This window comes from Alligator sinensis, unplaced genomic scaffold (assembly GCF_000455745.1).
Source record: "Alligator sinensis unplaced genomic scaffold, ASM45574v1 scaffold437_1, whole genome shotgun sequence".
Lineage (NCBI taxonomy): Eukaryota > Metazoa > Chordata > Crocodylia > Alligatoridae > Alligator > Alligator sinensis.
The window spans coordinates 236,957-251,196 of record NW_005842176.1 but is presented as its reverse complement, the minus strand read 5'-3'; the positions used below and the strand labels follow the sequence as shown (position 1 = coordinate 251,196).

Below are 14,240 nucleotides of genomic sequence, written 5' to 3'. Positions count from 1 at the left end.
TAACCCTCTGGTTGGGGCCTTCTAGCCCCACCCCTCTTTCCTGCCTATGCAGGGGGTCGGACTCGATGATCTATTGAGGTCCCTTCTGACCCTAACATCTATGAATCTATGAATCTATATTCAGTCCTTGGCATTGTGAAAGACAAAGAAAGCTCACTTTCAGTCACTATGATAAGTTCTGGGATGTGGACACCTTTCTCTTAGAAGCTGGAACTGCAGCTCATCTCACTCAGGCCTCAAACACCTCCTAGCTGAAAACGAATAACTGTGCCCTATGGTTAGATTGTAGGGGATGATTGAAGGACACCATGTAACACTTTTGTCTCCTCAGCCATTCAGTCCCATCCCATCCCATCCACTGCACCCATCTTATCTTCCCCATCTCTCTTGCTGTGCAACTCATTCCCATCCTCCCATTTACTGTCTGTTACATCTTCTCATCTGACAGTGCACTCAACCTTCAAAAGCAGTTCTTACTGCACAATGTCTGCAAAGGCAGTGAAAAGAGGCTTGCACTGGTACTCAATGCCATGTTTAGTACACAGGGACTTCACCAGGGGAGCCACCTTCCAATAGTTGTGTTGAGGCATCCTGGGGAAAAGGCTGGAAAAAGGGGAAGTGTGACAGGGAGCTAGTGCTTCCTGTTATGCCCTGATGCTCCATAGGGATTTTGCTCCTCTGTCTCCCCTGCATAGAACCATGAAGTGGTCCTCGCTGTTCCTGGTTTTCTTTTTGTTTTTTTTGTTTGTTAGTTTGTTTCGTTTTCCACCTCCATCAAGGCCTATATTCACAGGGAATGCAGGAGAATCCCATCTTGCTCCAGAAGCTTATATTTCTCCTGTGCCTGCCCACTGTCTATGTCCCATACTCACTGATGCTCAATTTGGAAGTCCATCTGCCCAGTGAACCAATTATTGAATAGGGATGGATGCACATTGCATGTTCCCTGTAGCTGAAAGGGGAAGAGAGAAAAATGTGTATGATTCTGGGAATATTAGGATCAACATAGTTAGGTCTATTTGAGCATCTTTGTCACTGCTTTCTCTTAAACAGCTCAGAGTCATAGGGGTGTGCGTTTGCAGCAGCACAAATAGGAGTGGCACAAATTGGTGCCGCTACTTTGTGCTGCAGTGCATGCCTCTGCTTGTGTGGTTTGCAGTGGGACACTTTGTCCCACTGCTCCATGTGCTGCAGGGGTGGCTGGATGGGGCACAGAGTGCCTTATCGTGGGGCTAGCTGGCAGGCAGCCCCCATCCTGAGGCCCCCTATGCCCTAACCAGCCAGGGAGTGGCACATAGAGATGGGGGAGCAGGCAACTCAGGGCTGCCTGCTCCCCCATCTCCAAACGCTGCAGAGCCCCCATCTTGAGGCACCCTGGCTGGCTGGGGCACAGTGTGCCTCGAGATGGGGGCTCCAGGTGCCTCAGTACAGGGGCTGCCTGCTGCCCCATCTTGAAGCATACTGAACTCCAGCCAGCTGGGGAGTGGCTGTATTTTTTGTTGCCGAGGCTAAGTCCTCTAATCTTGGGTTTTGCTTGACTCCATGTTATTGTCTCTAATCTTGCTACACTTTCACAAGGGGTGCCTATGTGTAGTTGGGCCACTACTGCCCATGATCAGTCTGCATGATTACAAAGTTGCATATATTTATCCAGGTGCATGGGGCAATGCATCTAGGAATACAACTCAGGGGACAGAAACAGCAAAATGCTTGGTAGAGGGATGTGATGGGGAGCCAGAGGCCTAGCGTGAGGCAGTGGCCCAGAGCAGGGTGGGTTTCTGTTGTGTAGCAGGTCACTTGCATTTACTTTGTGATTCAGTTAGCTACTTCAGGACCATGTTATGGCTCTGGGGGAGTTGTGGAGGCCATGGAGGTGTGCTAGGTTGGAGTCCAGCCTGGGGTCAAGGACCCAGAGGGCTGAGGTTGATAGAGCAAGCGGGCTAATAGAGCAAAGGCAGCCCAGCCTGAGGGCAAGGACCCAGAGGGCTGAGGGCTGCTACAGGGAGAGCAGCCTGGCCTGGGGTCACAGATCTTGAGGTGTGGTTGGGGGCCCAGAGCCCGCCAGATGAGATAGGGGCAGGAGGGTCCAAAGCATCCATGAGGTGAGACAGGATCTGTGGGGCCTGGGAGCCTAAGGACCCGGGACAGCAGACCTCAGGCAGAGAGGCCTAGCCAGAGTAAAGTGGGTGAAAGCCAGGGGGGCCATCAGGCCAGACAGGAATCTAGGACCTAAAGGAAAACCTCCCTGATCTATAGGGGCAGCCTCCCAGTCCAATTATTCCATCAAGGCATGGCAAGCATGACAACAGGGTTGGACCCTGCAAGGTTAGAAGAGGCAAGCAAGGCAGGATCCAGGTAGCGTCTAGCAGGTGACTTGGCTACTCCAGGGCCTGACTTGTCACAAGAGCTGAAAAGAGGTCATTTAGATGGCCAGGAAATAATAGTGTCCCCATATCACCTTGAATCAAATAACATTCCACTGCACTAACCCAACTACCTGGCGGGGGTGTGTGGCTTGAGCGAGTGTACGTCATACCTGAGTAGAGAACCAGTCTGTGTTCTTATCATAATCAATGTTCATGGGTATGTGATTCATTTGTGAGACCCAGGTAAACCAGATACTCTGCAGGACTCTGTGCAGACAAACACACATACAAACTTGTCACTTATACAAACTCGTCCCTTATCCACAGCCTGCTTCAGCTGCTAAAATATACCTCCCCAAATACCACAAGAGGTATCAATAATGCTGCTGGTTCAGGTCTTGATGCTTGACTTGGCAGCACCAGGATCATAACAATTTAACTCCAAATCCTTTTTATAATGAATGGAGTAGTTTTCATGACAACAGAAGGGGCTGCAGTCTCCATATGGATTCACAGCTCAAAAGTCATAGAGATGGTTCTCAAACAATACAGAGTCCAGTCCCAGTAAAGGAATAGGGAACAGGGGGGAGGGAATAGAAATGATGTGTGGCCAGATACTTGAGGGAAAAGACCAGAATAACAGAAGTGTGTTGGGGTGGGTGAAGGAGTGGTGGCATAGGGAGAGAGCCAAAAGAGAGAAAGACACAGAAGAGCAAGGAACAGAACGTGACACCAGAGATGGTGACAGCCATAGAGGTTGGTGGGTGCAAAGCGTGATACCTGATCAGCATAAAGAATCCTAGGAAACTCCTGAGTCCCAGTAAGGGCATATATGTCAGGAAAAAGCGGGTGTAGAAGCCCAGGATGCAAGCCAGGAGCTGCAGAGGAGGAGATGGAGAAAAGTAACTGTCGCAGGGCACCTCAGTGCCTGCTCCTAGAGAGGAGAAACTGCTAGGGGGAGAGCCCTGGCAGAGCCTAAGGAGCCCAGCTGAAGGTTGCCAGGGTAACGAGCGCAGCTGTGGTTCCCGGAGCAACTAAGGGGAGCCAGCTGCTTGTAGGAGGCAGGGCCTGGCCCTTATAAAGCCCAGGGCTGAGGCCAGGCTGGCAGTTCCCTGCCAGCAGCTGGAGGGGCAGGAGCGCCTGGAGTTAGGAAGTGAGACTCACAGGAACTGCTCTAGCTGAGAGAAGGATGGCAGCTCTGAGAGGTTTGAGTACCATGGTTTAGCCTGATGGCTTGGAGTTAAGTTGTTACAGCCAGAGAGTGTTATGTTTGAGTTATAGCCAGGAGGCTCGAGTTTGTGTCCAGGCTTTGATATTACACTGGAGGTTTGGGTGAGGCTGTAGGGGTTGGAGGAGGCCTCATAGGGACCCCAGAAGTGTGGGGGTGCTAGTGCAACCAGTGAGTTGTGGGCGGGGAGCAGAGACCCTGGATTGTATGCGGGGTACGTAGACCCCAGCCCCAGAGAGGGGCAGCTTTGAGATGCCCCAGAGGGGGCATGACGAGCCCCAGAAGGGGGCACTAGCGCAACCAGTGAGTTGTGGGCGGGGAGCAGAGACCCTGGATTGTATGCGGGGTACGTAGACCCCAGCCCCAGAGTTGGGCAGCTTTGAGACTCCCCAGAGGGGGTATGATGAGCCCTAGAAGGGGGCACTGCTAGGAAACCCTAGCGTAGACGTGGCGAGCCCCAGAAAGGGGGAGCGCACTCTAGAGGAGCCCAGTGTGGGCCTAATGAGTCCCTGAGAAAAGAGGGGACTATTGAGAAGCCCAAGGGGGGCACGGCGAGCCCCGAAGAGGGGGAGCGCCATATTGAGAAGCCCAAGATGGGCATAGCGAGCACGGCCGTAGGCTACTGCGGCAACAGCCCTCAGATAGGGGCAGGGTGCTGCGGTGGACCCCGACGGAAGGGGTTAGTAGTACGATGCCCCGGGAGAAAGGCGAGGTACTGCGGTGGTCCCTGGAGAAAGGGGATAGCAGTGCGGTGAGCTGGGATCGGAGAGGGTAGCCATGCGGCTGGCCTAGAGGACCGGAGACCCGCTAGAGGGTCCGTGAGCAGGACAACACTTCTAGAGAAGGCCCAGAGTGGGCTCAATGAGAGTCCCAGTGAGGGGCTGTGTATTAGAGAGAGCCCAGGAGTGGGCTAGGCTACAGGGGAGGCCCAGGAGTGGGCTAGATTACAGAGGAGGCCTGGGAGAACGGGCGTGTATCATGACAGAACAATGTCCAGCACATCAGCGAGGCTTGGGGCGTGGTATTAGGGGTAGGAGCGGCGCATAGCCATAAGGCTAGGGTGCTTGGGGAGCACCCATCATACCGGGAGACCACAGGAGTCCGGGAGAACTGCAGGGACAGAGGTCCCGAGTGGCCGTGCCCGGGGAGTCATAGGCAGCCTCCCAATCATATTTTCCAGCAAGACGTGGCAGGTGAGAATAAGAGGGTGTCTTGGGCCGGCCTTGACATGGAGCGAGGGACCTCGAGGAGATCATGGCCCTCCTGACGGACCTCGCCATGACAGTAACACTTAAGCATATCCCTGCCTTATTCCCCAGTGGATCCTAAAGTTTCCTGGATTCTGCTGATCATTTTTTTGACTAGTGGTTGTGGTGTGACTCAAGGGTACCCATCCTCAGTTCCCCTGAGGGTCATAGTTACATGCAAGTCAACAATGGACTGCAGCACTGAAGATCCCTAACTCAGTCATATGCCAACATCCACCTCATTGCACATCCAATATATACCTGCTGTATTAACTACAATAGAGACCCAACACCATGGTCTTAGGGCCATTTCCAACAATTGAAATGGAGAAAACACCTGATGGTCATTGGCACAAATGAAATATCGTCCAGCTCAAAAAATAAAATAAAGAATACTGCATATATCGTGCACACAAACATGTTGTGCAAGAGTTGTCAATATTTTTCCTGGAAGCTGATCAGATCTACTAAAGGGAAATGGTACAATCATCCCAACATTCACCCCACATTCCTCTTGATGGTCACTAAGCCACCTTCCCTTCCTTCCCAGCACTATTACTTTTCAGTATCTCTTATAATAGCCTGGTTGCTCACAGGGATTGTTCAGTGAAAAGAATTTGGGAGGGTGGTATAATCTAGGGATGTATGTTAGGTTATGGTATTTGATATGTGGAGGTGATGACCAGGAATCAGGATTGATTTCAGTGTTGTCATGGAGGAAATAATCCTGGATTTATATATAACTTTTTTTTTTAAAGCAAGAAATGCCCCACAGGACAAAACAATGTCTTGGAGACTCCAGCCACCAACTTAACAGCTTTTTCTGCTCGGATCCTTCTCTGCAGTGAGGATCTAACCTGAAAGCCATGTCTCATAAATTAGCTTTGCCTAAAACCATGAATGAGACAGCCACTGTCAAAGGAATATTTCCAGGGTGTTACTCCTTAAGTGCCTTTGTTTTCATTAAAGCTTCACGCATACTGTAATTCTTGGTTAGGCAGTACTTACCACCCTCTTTTCTTCGAATTGTCTGGTAGAAACCTTGGAACTGGAAGTAGATAGGAACCAGGAATGGAGGCACCGCTGGTAGAGGGCACAAGGAGAAGACAAGGGCATTATTAATGACATTATGTCCAACACTATCCTCAAAAGAGAAGTCTAAATTTTACCACAAGATTCTCCAGTTATTTAACTGGTAGCTTGGAAAGGTCAAATTAGCAGGATTGGACAGGGACCAGAGGAGAGTGTTCTGGAGGGTTTCAGGGCAGCTAGTGAGTAAGGTGGAAACTTATGCAGATAACTGAAGAGAATGAAGATATGGGAGAAAGTTTGTGTTTAATTACGGCTCACTAGATCTCCTACTGTCTCTCCCTAGAAAAAACAGGAAACTGCTGCTGGTGTTTTTTACAGGGTCTTCTAGGATGCATCTACACATGGTGATTTAAGGCACGTTAGTCATTTTTAAGGCATACTGAAGGAGCATGTCTACATGTTTGCACCCTTAATGTGTCTTAAAAATTGAGATTTTAGGCTAATCGTGCTTAAATGTAATACTTGCATAAAGCAGGTGTTAAACTTGGGCGTGATTAGTTAAGGCACATTAACCCACGTGTAGATGCCTTAAGGCACCTTAATGCTGTTTGTGTGACTGAGCAGGCCAGAGCTGAACCTGCAGGGTCCTGTGCTGCTGCCGAGTACCACCAAGAAGATGCAGTGTGTGGCGTTCTGCAAGGCACAGATGCTGGAGCTGGAGCTGGAGCAGCGGCTCTGGCAGTAGTGATACAACTTAGGACTAAGTCAGCAGAGGGGGCAGGAGGTGTGAAGACTCCTGTCAAAGCACAAGGGAAAGGCTCCCCCATGACTCCCTGCAGGGGAAGGGGGCAGCACAGTGGAGGTGGGGATGCCATCACCAAGATGGGAATGAGGGAGGGGATGAGGGAAGCCACAGCTGCTATTAAGCCACTTGGCCAGGGGTGAGTGGATGGCATTTGGGGGAAAAGGGGCCAGGCAGCATGAGAGAATTTCAATTACTTTAAGTAATCATGGCTAAATGAACTTTTTCCCTGGCTTTTGCTCATCTCCCAGTCCTGTGCTTTTGCCATAATAACACTTCTCTCACCTCCCATGGAGAGCAATAGGGGTGTGAGAAGCAGGCCCTATTCAATTCGGATTCAGATTCGGCCTGAATCAGGGACTGTGATTTGATTAGTTGATTCGGATCACTGTCCCTGATTTGATTCACCTGAATACGAATCTAAAGATTTGATGCTGATTTGGAGAATCAGCAATTCAGACAAAGACACAGCTTTAAAATTTTTTTCTACATACCTCGAGGTACCAGCACGGCTTGTGATCACTGCGATGGTGGGGTGGATGAAACATCTGGAGTGCAAGGACCTTCTTGATGTGTGCTGTGGAAAACCCAGAAATGGACCAGAAGTACTTCCCGGTCTGCTGGGGACTACACTGAGGGGCCTCCATGAACCCCCCTGCCTTGGCTGCAGGGGAACCCTGAGTGCCCCCCCTAGACCCAGGAGGCAGAAATCACTGAGCCAGGGGAGCACAGGGGAGTCCCCCTGTGCGCTCCCCGGCAGACCTGGAAGTGGACTGGAAGTGCTTCTGGTCCACTTCTGGATCTGCTGCCAAGCATGCTGGGGGGCCCACTGTGCTTCTGTGGGATGCTCCATGTGCCCCAGCATTGCAGCATTCATGAGCTCCTGCTAACCTAGAGGTATGTAGAAAAAAATTTAAAGCTGTGTCTATGTCCAAATCACCGAATCTTTCCAAATCTCTCCAAATTGATTTGGAGGGTTCCGATTCAATTTGGAGAGATTAAAGGGTCTTCTGATATGATTCAGATTTGGAGATTCGGCCACCGAATCGGGCCGAATTGAACAGAGACCGAAGCTTTGCACAGCCCTCGAGAGCAAATATAGAGCCCAACCCTGTCTTGGCTCCTAGCCACCCCTGTGCTCACCAGCCCCCTAGTGTCAAGTTGGAGTTGTGCAGGTTAGAAATGGTATTAAGCCTTAATATATGATCCTCAGAGCACATTCTAGCTATAATACTGCATAACACTCTACAAATTTAGTATTGTCTAGGTGTAAGATGTCACAACACACTTTCTTTTCTCATTGCCAATGTGTGCTAAAGTATGTGGTTCACTACTTAAGCTAGCTAGATTAAGCTAGCACAAACATATTAGATCCTGCTACCATGACACTTTCCATTTCTGTGCAGACACAGCATGAAACTACGTTTATCCATTTACACTGTACCTCCTGTTTGTTTGAAAAGTGAAAAAAAAATGGAATCAGAATAGGATAATGAACCAGAGACGAGAGACATGGAGCTGCTAGCACGGGCCAGAGGTGGCATGTACAAGAAGAGCAAAGACATCATGGAAAATGGAAAAGAAGATGATGAGGGGAAAGAATTCTGCACTCTTCACTCATGCTTCCCACATTCCCACACTGCCTCCTACACACTGTGAACACCTGTTGAGCTGGTCAGGGGAAGGCAATTCTTTCTCTGCCCCTTTTCCCCTGTCATAAGTTAATTTTGAAACCTGTGGCAAGTGTTACATGGGTGCTCCCCCCATGTACCCCATAGGTAAGCAGAGAAACTCATGATAAAGAAGTACATGTGCTGGTGGTTGTAAGGAAGGAATTTTTTCTTCTTCATCCCAAGCTGTGAAGGAAAAGGGCAACACAGCAGATCAGAAGGGCTAGAGACATTCAGGGAAGAACTTTCCAAAGCTAGCCTTGAACAGGAGGCATAAGAAGCAGTTTTTGTGTCTTGGGTAGCAGCAGCAGCTGCGGAAGGGGCAGCAGCAGTGAATATTGTACCCCCACCTACGTTAGCAGGTATAACTATTGGAAAGGCAAGCAGCTCTGAGTTCTACTGTGGTCTCTCGCTCCTGATGGGGAAAGACCTTTCAACTGCTTTCTACCGTTTTGATCTAATGAATATTAAATAAAAGTTAGAGTGCATCAGTTAAAACAGAAGGGGTGGAGATGGTTCTTGGTCAAGCACAACCTGCAGTCTGGTGGCTAGGGCAATGCTCAGAAGTGAGAGATGGAGATTAGAAACTCCTTTTCCCCTGCTTCCTGCTGGGCTAGAATTGTGGAAATTATGCCCAGGAACACATGGAGAGAGCCACACTGCATGTAACCTATTTTCACTAACTGTGCAACAGGGCCCAAAACAGCACTTATACGGCTTGACAAAAGCCACTTGGGTTCATAAGGTAAAATAGGATTCTCCCTTTAATGTATTACTGATCTGCCATCTGAACTTTCCAGCTGCTTTTGTTTCCTTTCCCAACATACCTTCCTCACTCTTTTTCCTATTTCAATTCTTTTTCCCCCTCTCTCTGTCTCATCAGTGGATTTTAAACAGCAAGTCCATGTACCCATTAGACCTTTCTTGGCTACTTCCATGTTTCAGGTACATATGTGTGGGTACCTGACCATCAATAACATCCTAACTTTGGAGTCTCTCTGTAACCCAAGTCGTTCCCAACATTTTCCCATGCTCACCTCCACAGAAAGTTTCTTCCCTAAAGTGAACAAGATGGGATGAATGATGAGATCAGGATCCTTGCGGAAACAAATTGTCTTAGAGTGATGTTGGTTGTGCATATGATTCCACCACATGGAAGATCCTCCCTAAAGGAAAGGAGATAACTATCAAAGGGGAAAACTCTCCCTCTCCCTTATCAGGTTCTATTCTCCTAGGGAGACATTTTTGGGAACTACAGGACATCCCCATATTAATCAGTCCTCCTGAAGTTTCAGGGAAAACTCCCTGGCTCAGGTACTTACCACCAGAGTGCCCATTACAAAGTGTTGCACCAAACGGGTCCATTTGGGCTTGCTGAACACTGAGAGGTGCCCCAAATCATGCTGCAGATAAGCACTATGCGCCTAGGCAGGAAAAGGAATCACCAAGAAAAAAAGGTACAGACTTTATCTGTTGTCATTATAGTCCATAATAGAGGCTCCTCTCCTGAGGTGCTACCGGTGCTTCCTTCCCCATCATGTGCACTGAGAGACCCCTCCTAACTGATAATGGCAGGGAGACATTTCTTTGATTTATGCAGGCTGACTTTCTTAGATTTGTTGATTGGCCAGGGGAACGTTTCTAGAAGCTGTCCAGTGGCTTTAGTTTAACTTTCTGGCCACTGCATTCCTAGAAATCCAGACAGTTTAACATGCTGCATACAAAAACATGATTTTCCATGGCCCAACACCTTGTGTGATCTTTACACCAGTGCAAACTGAAAGTTTTACCAAATTTATTTCTGTACTCACTGAGAGGAGGAGAATTCACGTTACACTGGAGTAAATGACTCCAGAAACTACATAGCAGAGAAAAGCAAGGCTGCAAGCCTATGATCAATGAAGGCAAAAATGCTAAAGTGCTAAGTATCTGGAATGCAAAAATCTAGAACTCTTGGTTCCAAAATGATACGTTTTATTAGATTAACTGAGAAACTGCAAAAAAATATATCTTTTCCTGCAAGCTTTCAGGCTCATGCACTCTTCATCACCCTTTTTGTCTCAGGCCAACATGGACCACATACATCCCTGAAACATGGAAGATGCTGAATTTTAGCCGATTTTGGACTATCGACTTCATTGCTGAACAACAGGATTTCTACACCTCCCTACCTGCCATCTGACACCACCAGGGAAAAAATCCTGCTTGATCTACACAACAAAGAGCAAGCTCATAAAGAGACTGTCATGGACCCAGAGGGACAGTTTTCCAGCTTCTGCTTCCTCTGTGCAAAAATGAAGTTTATTTCCTACGTATGGGGACTTTTTACCATCTTGAACTTTCCCTGAGCCTGATGAAAGACGCATGAGCTCGAAAGTTTGCAGAAAAATATATTTTTTTGCAGTTTCTTAGTTGGTCTAATACAAGGTATCATTTTGGAACCAAGAGTTCTAGATTTTCGCATTTCTTTTTGTCTCAGACCAACACGGCTACCACATACATCCCTGAAGTATCTGGAATGAATCATAACTTATCTGAATGACTGTTTTTCTGCCCACCCAGGGGGCACTTTCCTCCAACTCATCAGGGCAGATGTCATTCACTTTTTTTAGGAGTTGAGGAATGAAAGGAGATGACACTATTCCAGGCTTGTCAACTATTTAGTGTCCATAAATAAGAAAGAGACAGTAAGCTCGATGGACAGACAGAGCAGAGAAGCTCCACCTGGAGAAGAAGCATAGCACCCTGCAGGGAGAATTCTCTCATGGACTTGTAGCCCAAAAAAGTCTCCATAGCCCCCTTCCATACCAGCTATGTACTGCTGCATCCCATTGCCTGCGTATACCACTTCTGGATTGCAGGTAGGAATATAATAGTCCTTTGCTTGCCTGTGCTGGGACAGGGGGCTGGGGTTGGCGGGGTAAGCCTAGCAGATGGGATGTGGTGTGGGGAGCAAAGTGCAGGGTGCGAGCAGGGACATCAGGGTGTGCAGGTAAATAGGGGACCCCTGAGACAAGACATCACAGTGTAAAACCACTGGTGAAGTGAAGTAGGGTAGTCAATATAAGGTTATTTGTCTTTGTTTGTACTAAAAAGCTGTACATTTTTCCTGACACTCAAGCTTTTAAACTAAGGTTGGCGTGAAATCCATATCTTTCAACCTGGCCCTTGCCTATGGCCTGGCAGAAGAATAATATTTACAATATGTAAAATATGTGTCAGCAAAAATGTATGTCGGTTAAAACATTTGGTTGTCACTAAAAGTTTGCGGATTGTCAGTAAAAAAAATGTCTTGGGTTGCCAACTCTGCTCTACCCTATCTTATGTTATTTTACTAAACTTGCTGTAATAGTGTGATTGGAACACAGGGAGAATATGTAAAAAAGGGACCTAAGACATCCAGTAGCTAGAGAAGCAGGATTGTGCCACTGGTTATGGGGGTATGGGAAGAATAGGTTAGCCATCATCTACATACATTAGATTATGAACTTTACCAGGGAGCTTGCCATCAGCATGGCTGTGATGAGGAAAGGCACTGGGGATAATCCAAATACCACAGGATAATCCAGCTCGCAACTTCAAGCAGCAGAATTTGCAGGAAGCTCAGGAAGAAGAAAAGACCACTTGGGTTCAGAAGTCCCATCCTCTCAACAGTGGCATGAAGCTCACGGAAATCCTGTACCAATAATATCTGTTGGGAGATCCAGCACCGAGAAACAGTAACATCAGTAGCCACCATACAGGGGAGATAATGGAAAGGGGAAGAGAGAGTTTGCAGGGAGTGTGAAAGGGAAGTTACTTCTGCAGGTTTCAGTGATTTCTGATATTTTCATTCTGTTTATTATTATCCAGATAAGGGAAGGATAAGATTATATTTCCCAGTTGTTATTGACCGAGGAGGTACCCTGATTTTTATATATATATATATATATATATATATATATATAAAATCACTGGAAGCAGCCATATAACCCAAACAATTATCTCTTACATGCCTTCTTCTGCCTTTTCCTGTGCAAGACACTGCTAAGTATTGAACTTCATGTCAAAATAAGAATATAGTAAATTACTCTGATTCTTCCTGTGCTTTTGGGAGGAATAACCAGATGTTAGCCAAAGATTTATTTTCGTGGCAGCTACACAATGTTTGCCCAGAAGAAAACAGTGACAACAGAGGGACTTTGGGGGTTAAATAGAATTACAGTGTTAAACTCTACCTCTTCAATATGACTCTCACATAATGAGAAGTGTGCCATCAGAGGAAAGGAAAATCTAATCAGAGCAGACAACATAAAGAAACTAGGAGTGATAACAGACTTCCTAAATATGTGCACTGACAAACCATTAAAGCAGGAGTGGGGAATGAGACTGAGCATTTATGTCCCACACAGAGGGTACATATACACCTGCAATGAATGCTATAGGAGTTTACTGTGCAGTATGCTAGCCTTAGGCAGGCATCTACACATGCAACCATTTGGGAGCAGATTTGCTCCCAATCTGCTCCCTTCTAGGGCTTCTCCAGCCTTGCTCCACCCCTCTGCAGCAGCCAGGGGGAGCTGGAGGCTCTGGCCACAGCCACCTGGGGCCTGGGGCACTCTTTAAAAGGCAGCCCTATACACTGCTCCCTGGCCACCTGCATTTCTGGCCTGGAGCAGTCTGCAGCATGTTCTCACAGCCCTCTGCGACTGTCACCAGAGCCGGTGCCCACCATGCAATGGCTACTCCATCCCCAGGCCCCAGCAGTGATGACCCATGCCCCCAGCTCCTGCTTGCCACCCTCCTTAACTTTGTTTTTTGGCACTGCAGTGACCACATCTTGGCCTCAGGCAATCTCGGCCCTGGCTGCCCCCATGCTATGTGGTCACATGGCAAAGCTCACTGTGGCATCTGAGGCCCCCTGTTCCTGCACTGATGACAACCAGCCCCTGCCCATCACCTGGACCTGAGCAGGGATGCTGATGATATGCATATAGATGCCACAGACTGATGCCATCCATGAGCACCTGGGGCTCCAACCCTGATGCCTGTGGACCCACCTGGCCAGCAAGGACGGGTGGCTGGACGTCCACTTGGGATGATGAGTAGTGGCTGTGCTCATTTAAGATGACCTGGGCCATCTTGTAGGAGCTCCTTGACAAGTTGCACCTGCACCTGGAGCAGCTGGATACCACCATGCAGCCAACCCCCACACAGAGACCCAGCTGGCCATCTTTGTGCTCAAGCTGCTCTATGTTGGCCACCTATTTGGCACAGGCAAGGCAACCACTGGGGAGTCCATCCTGGAGGTTTGCAGCACCCTCCAGAATGTGCTGGGCCACACCATGCTCTTGGTCCATGACCCCCTGGAGGAGGTGGTAGGGATCCAGACCCTGGTCTTTCCTCAGTGCATTGGTGCCCTAGATGGGACCTACATCCCTGTCATTTGCTTGCCCCGTAGTGACTGCCTGTACTACAGCTGCTGGGGCTTTCATTTCATCATGCTGAAGGGTGTTGTCAACCACTGGGGTGCCTTTACCATCAGCACCAGCTTGGTAGGCAGCACCCACAATGCCTGTGTTTTCCACAACTCTGCCCTGCCAGCCCTGGTGGAGAGCAGGTGCTTCAGATCAGGGCGGCTGGACTTCCAGCTGGACAAGGTAAGAGTCCTGCCCCTCCTCATCCAGAACTCTGTGTGCCCTCCCTGAGTAGGGGATAGTGGGGTCAAGGTGCCTGGGGACAGGTGCCAAGCTCTCCAGACTCTGGCCACACCAATGTGGGTGCACATTGCAGAGCATAGGCTACTGGTACCACCTAAGTCAAGGGGGGCACATGTCCCCCCAGCGACCAGTCAGTGACCAGGGTGGGGGTCCCCCTGCGGCAAAACTCACCAACCGGGAAGTGGCTGTGGCATTC

At 48.6% G+C, this 14,240-nt stretch overlaps 1 pseudogene; it reads right to left on the bottom strand.

Moving 5' to 3' along the window:
* LOC102387855 overlaps positions 1–14,240 on the bottom strand; it is a 22,067-nt pseudogene that overhangs the window by 1,734 nt on the left and 6,093 nt on the right.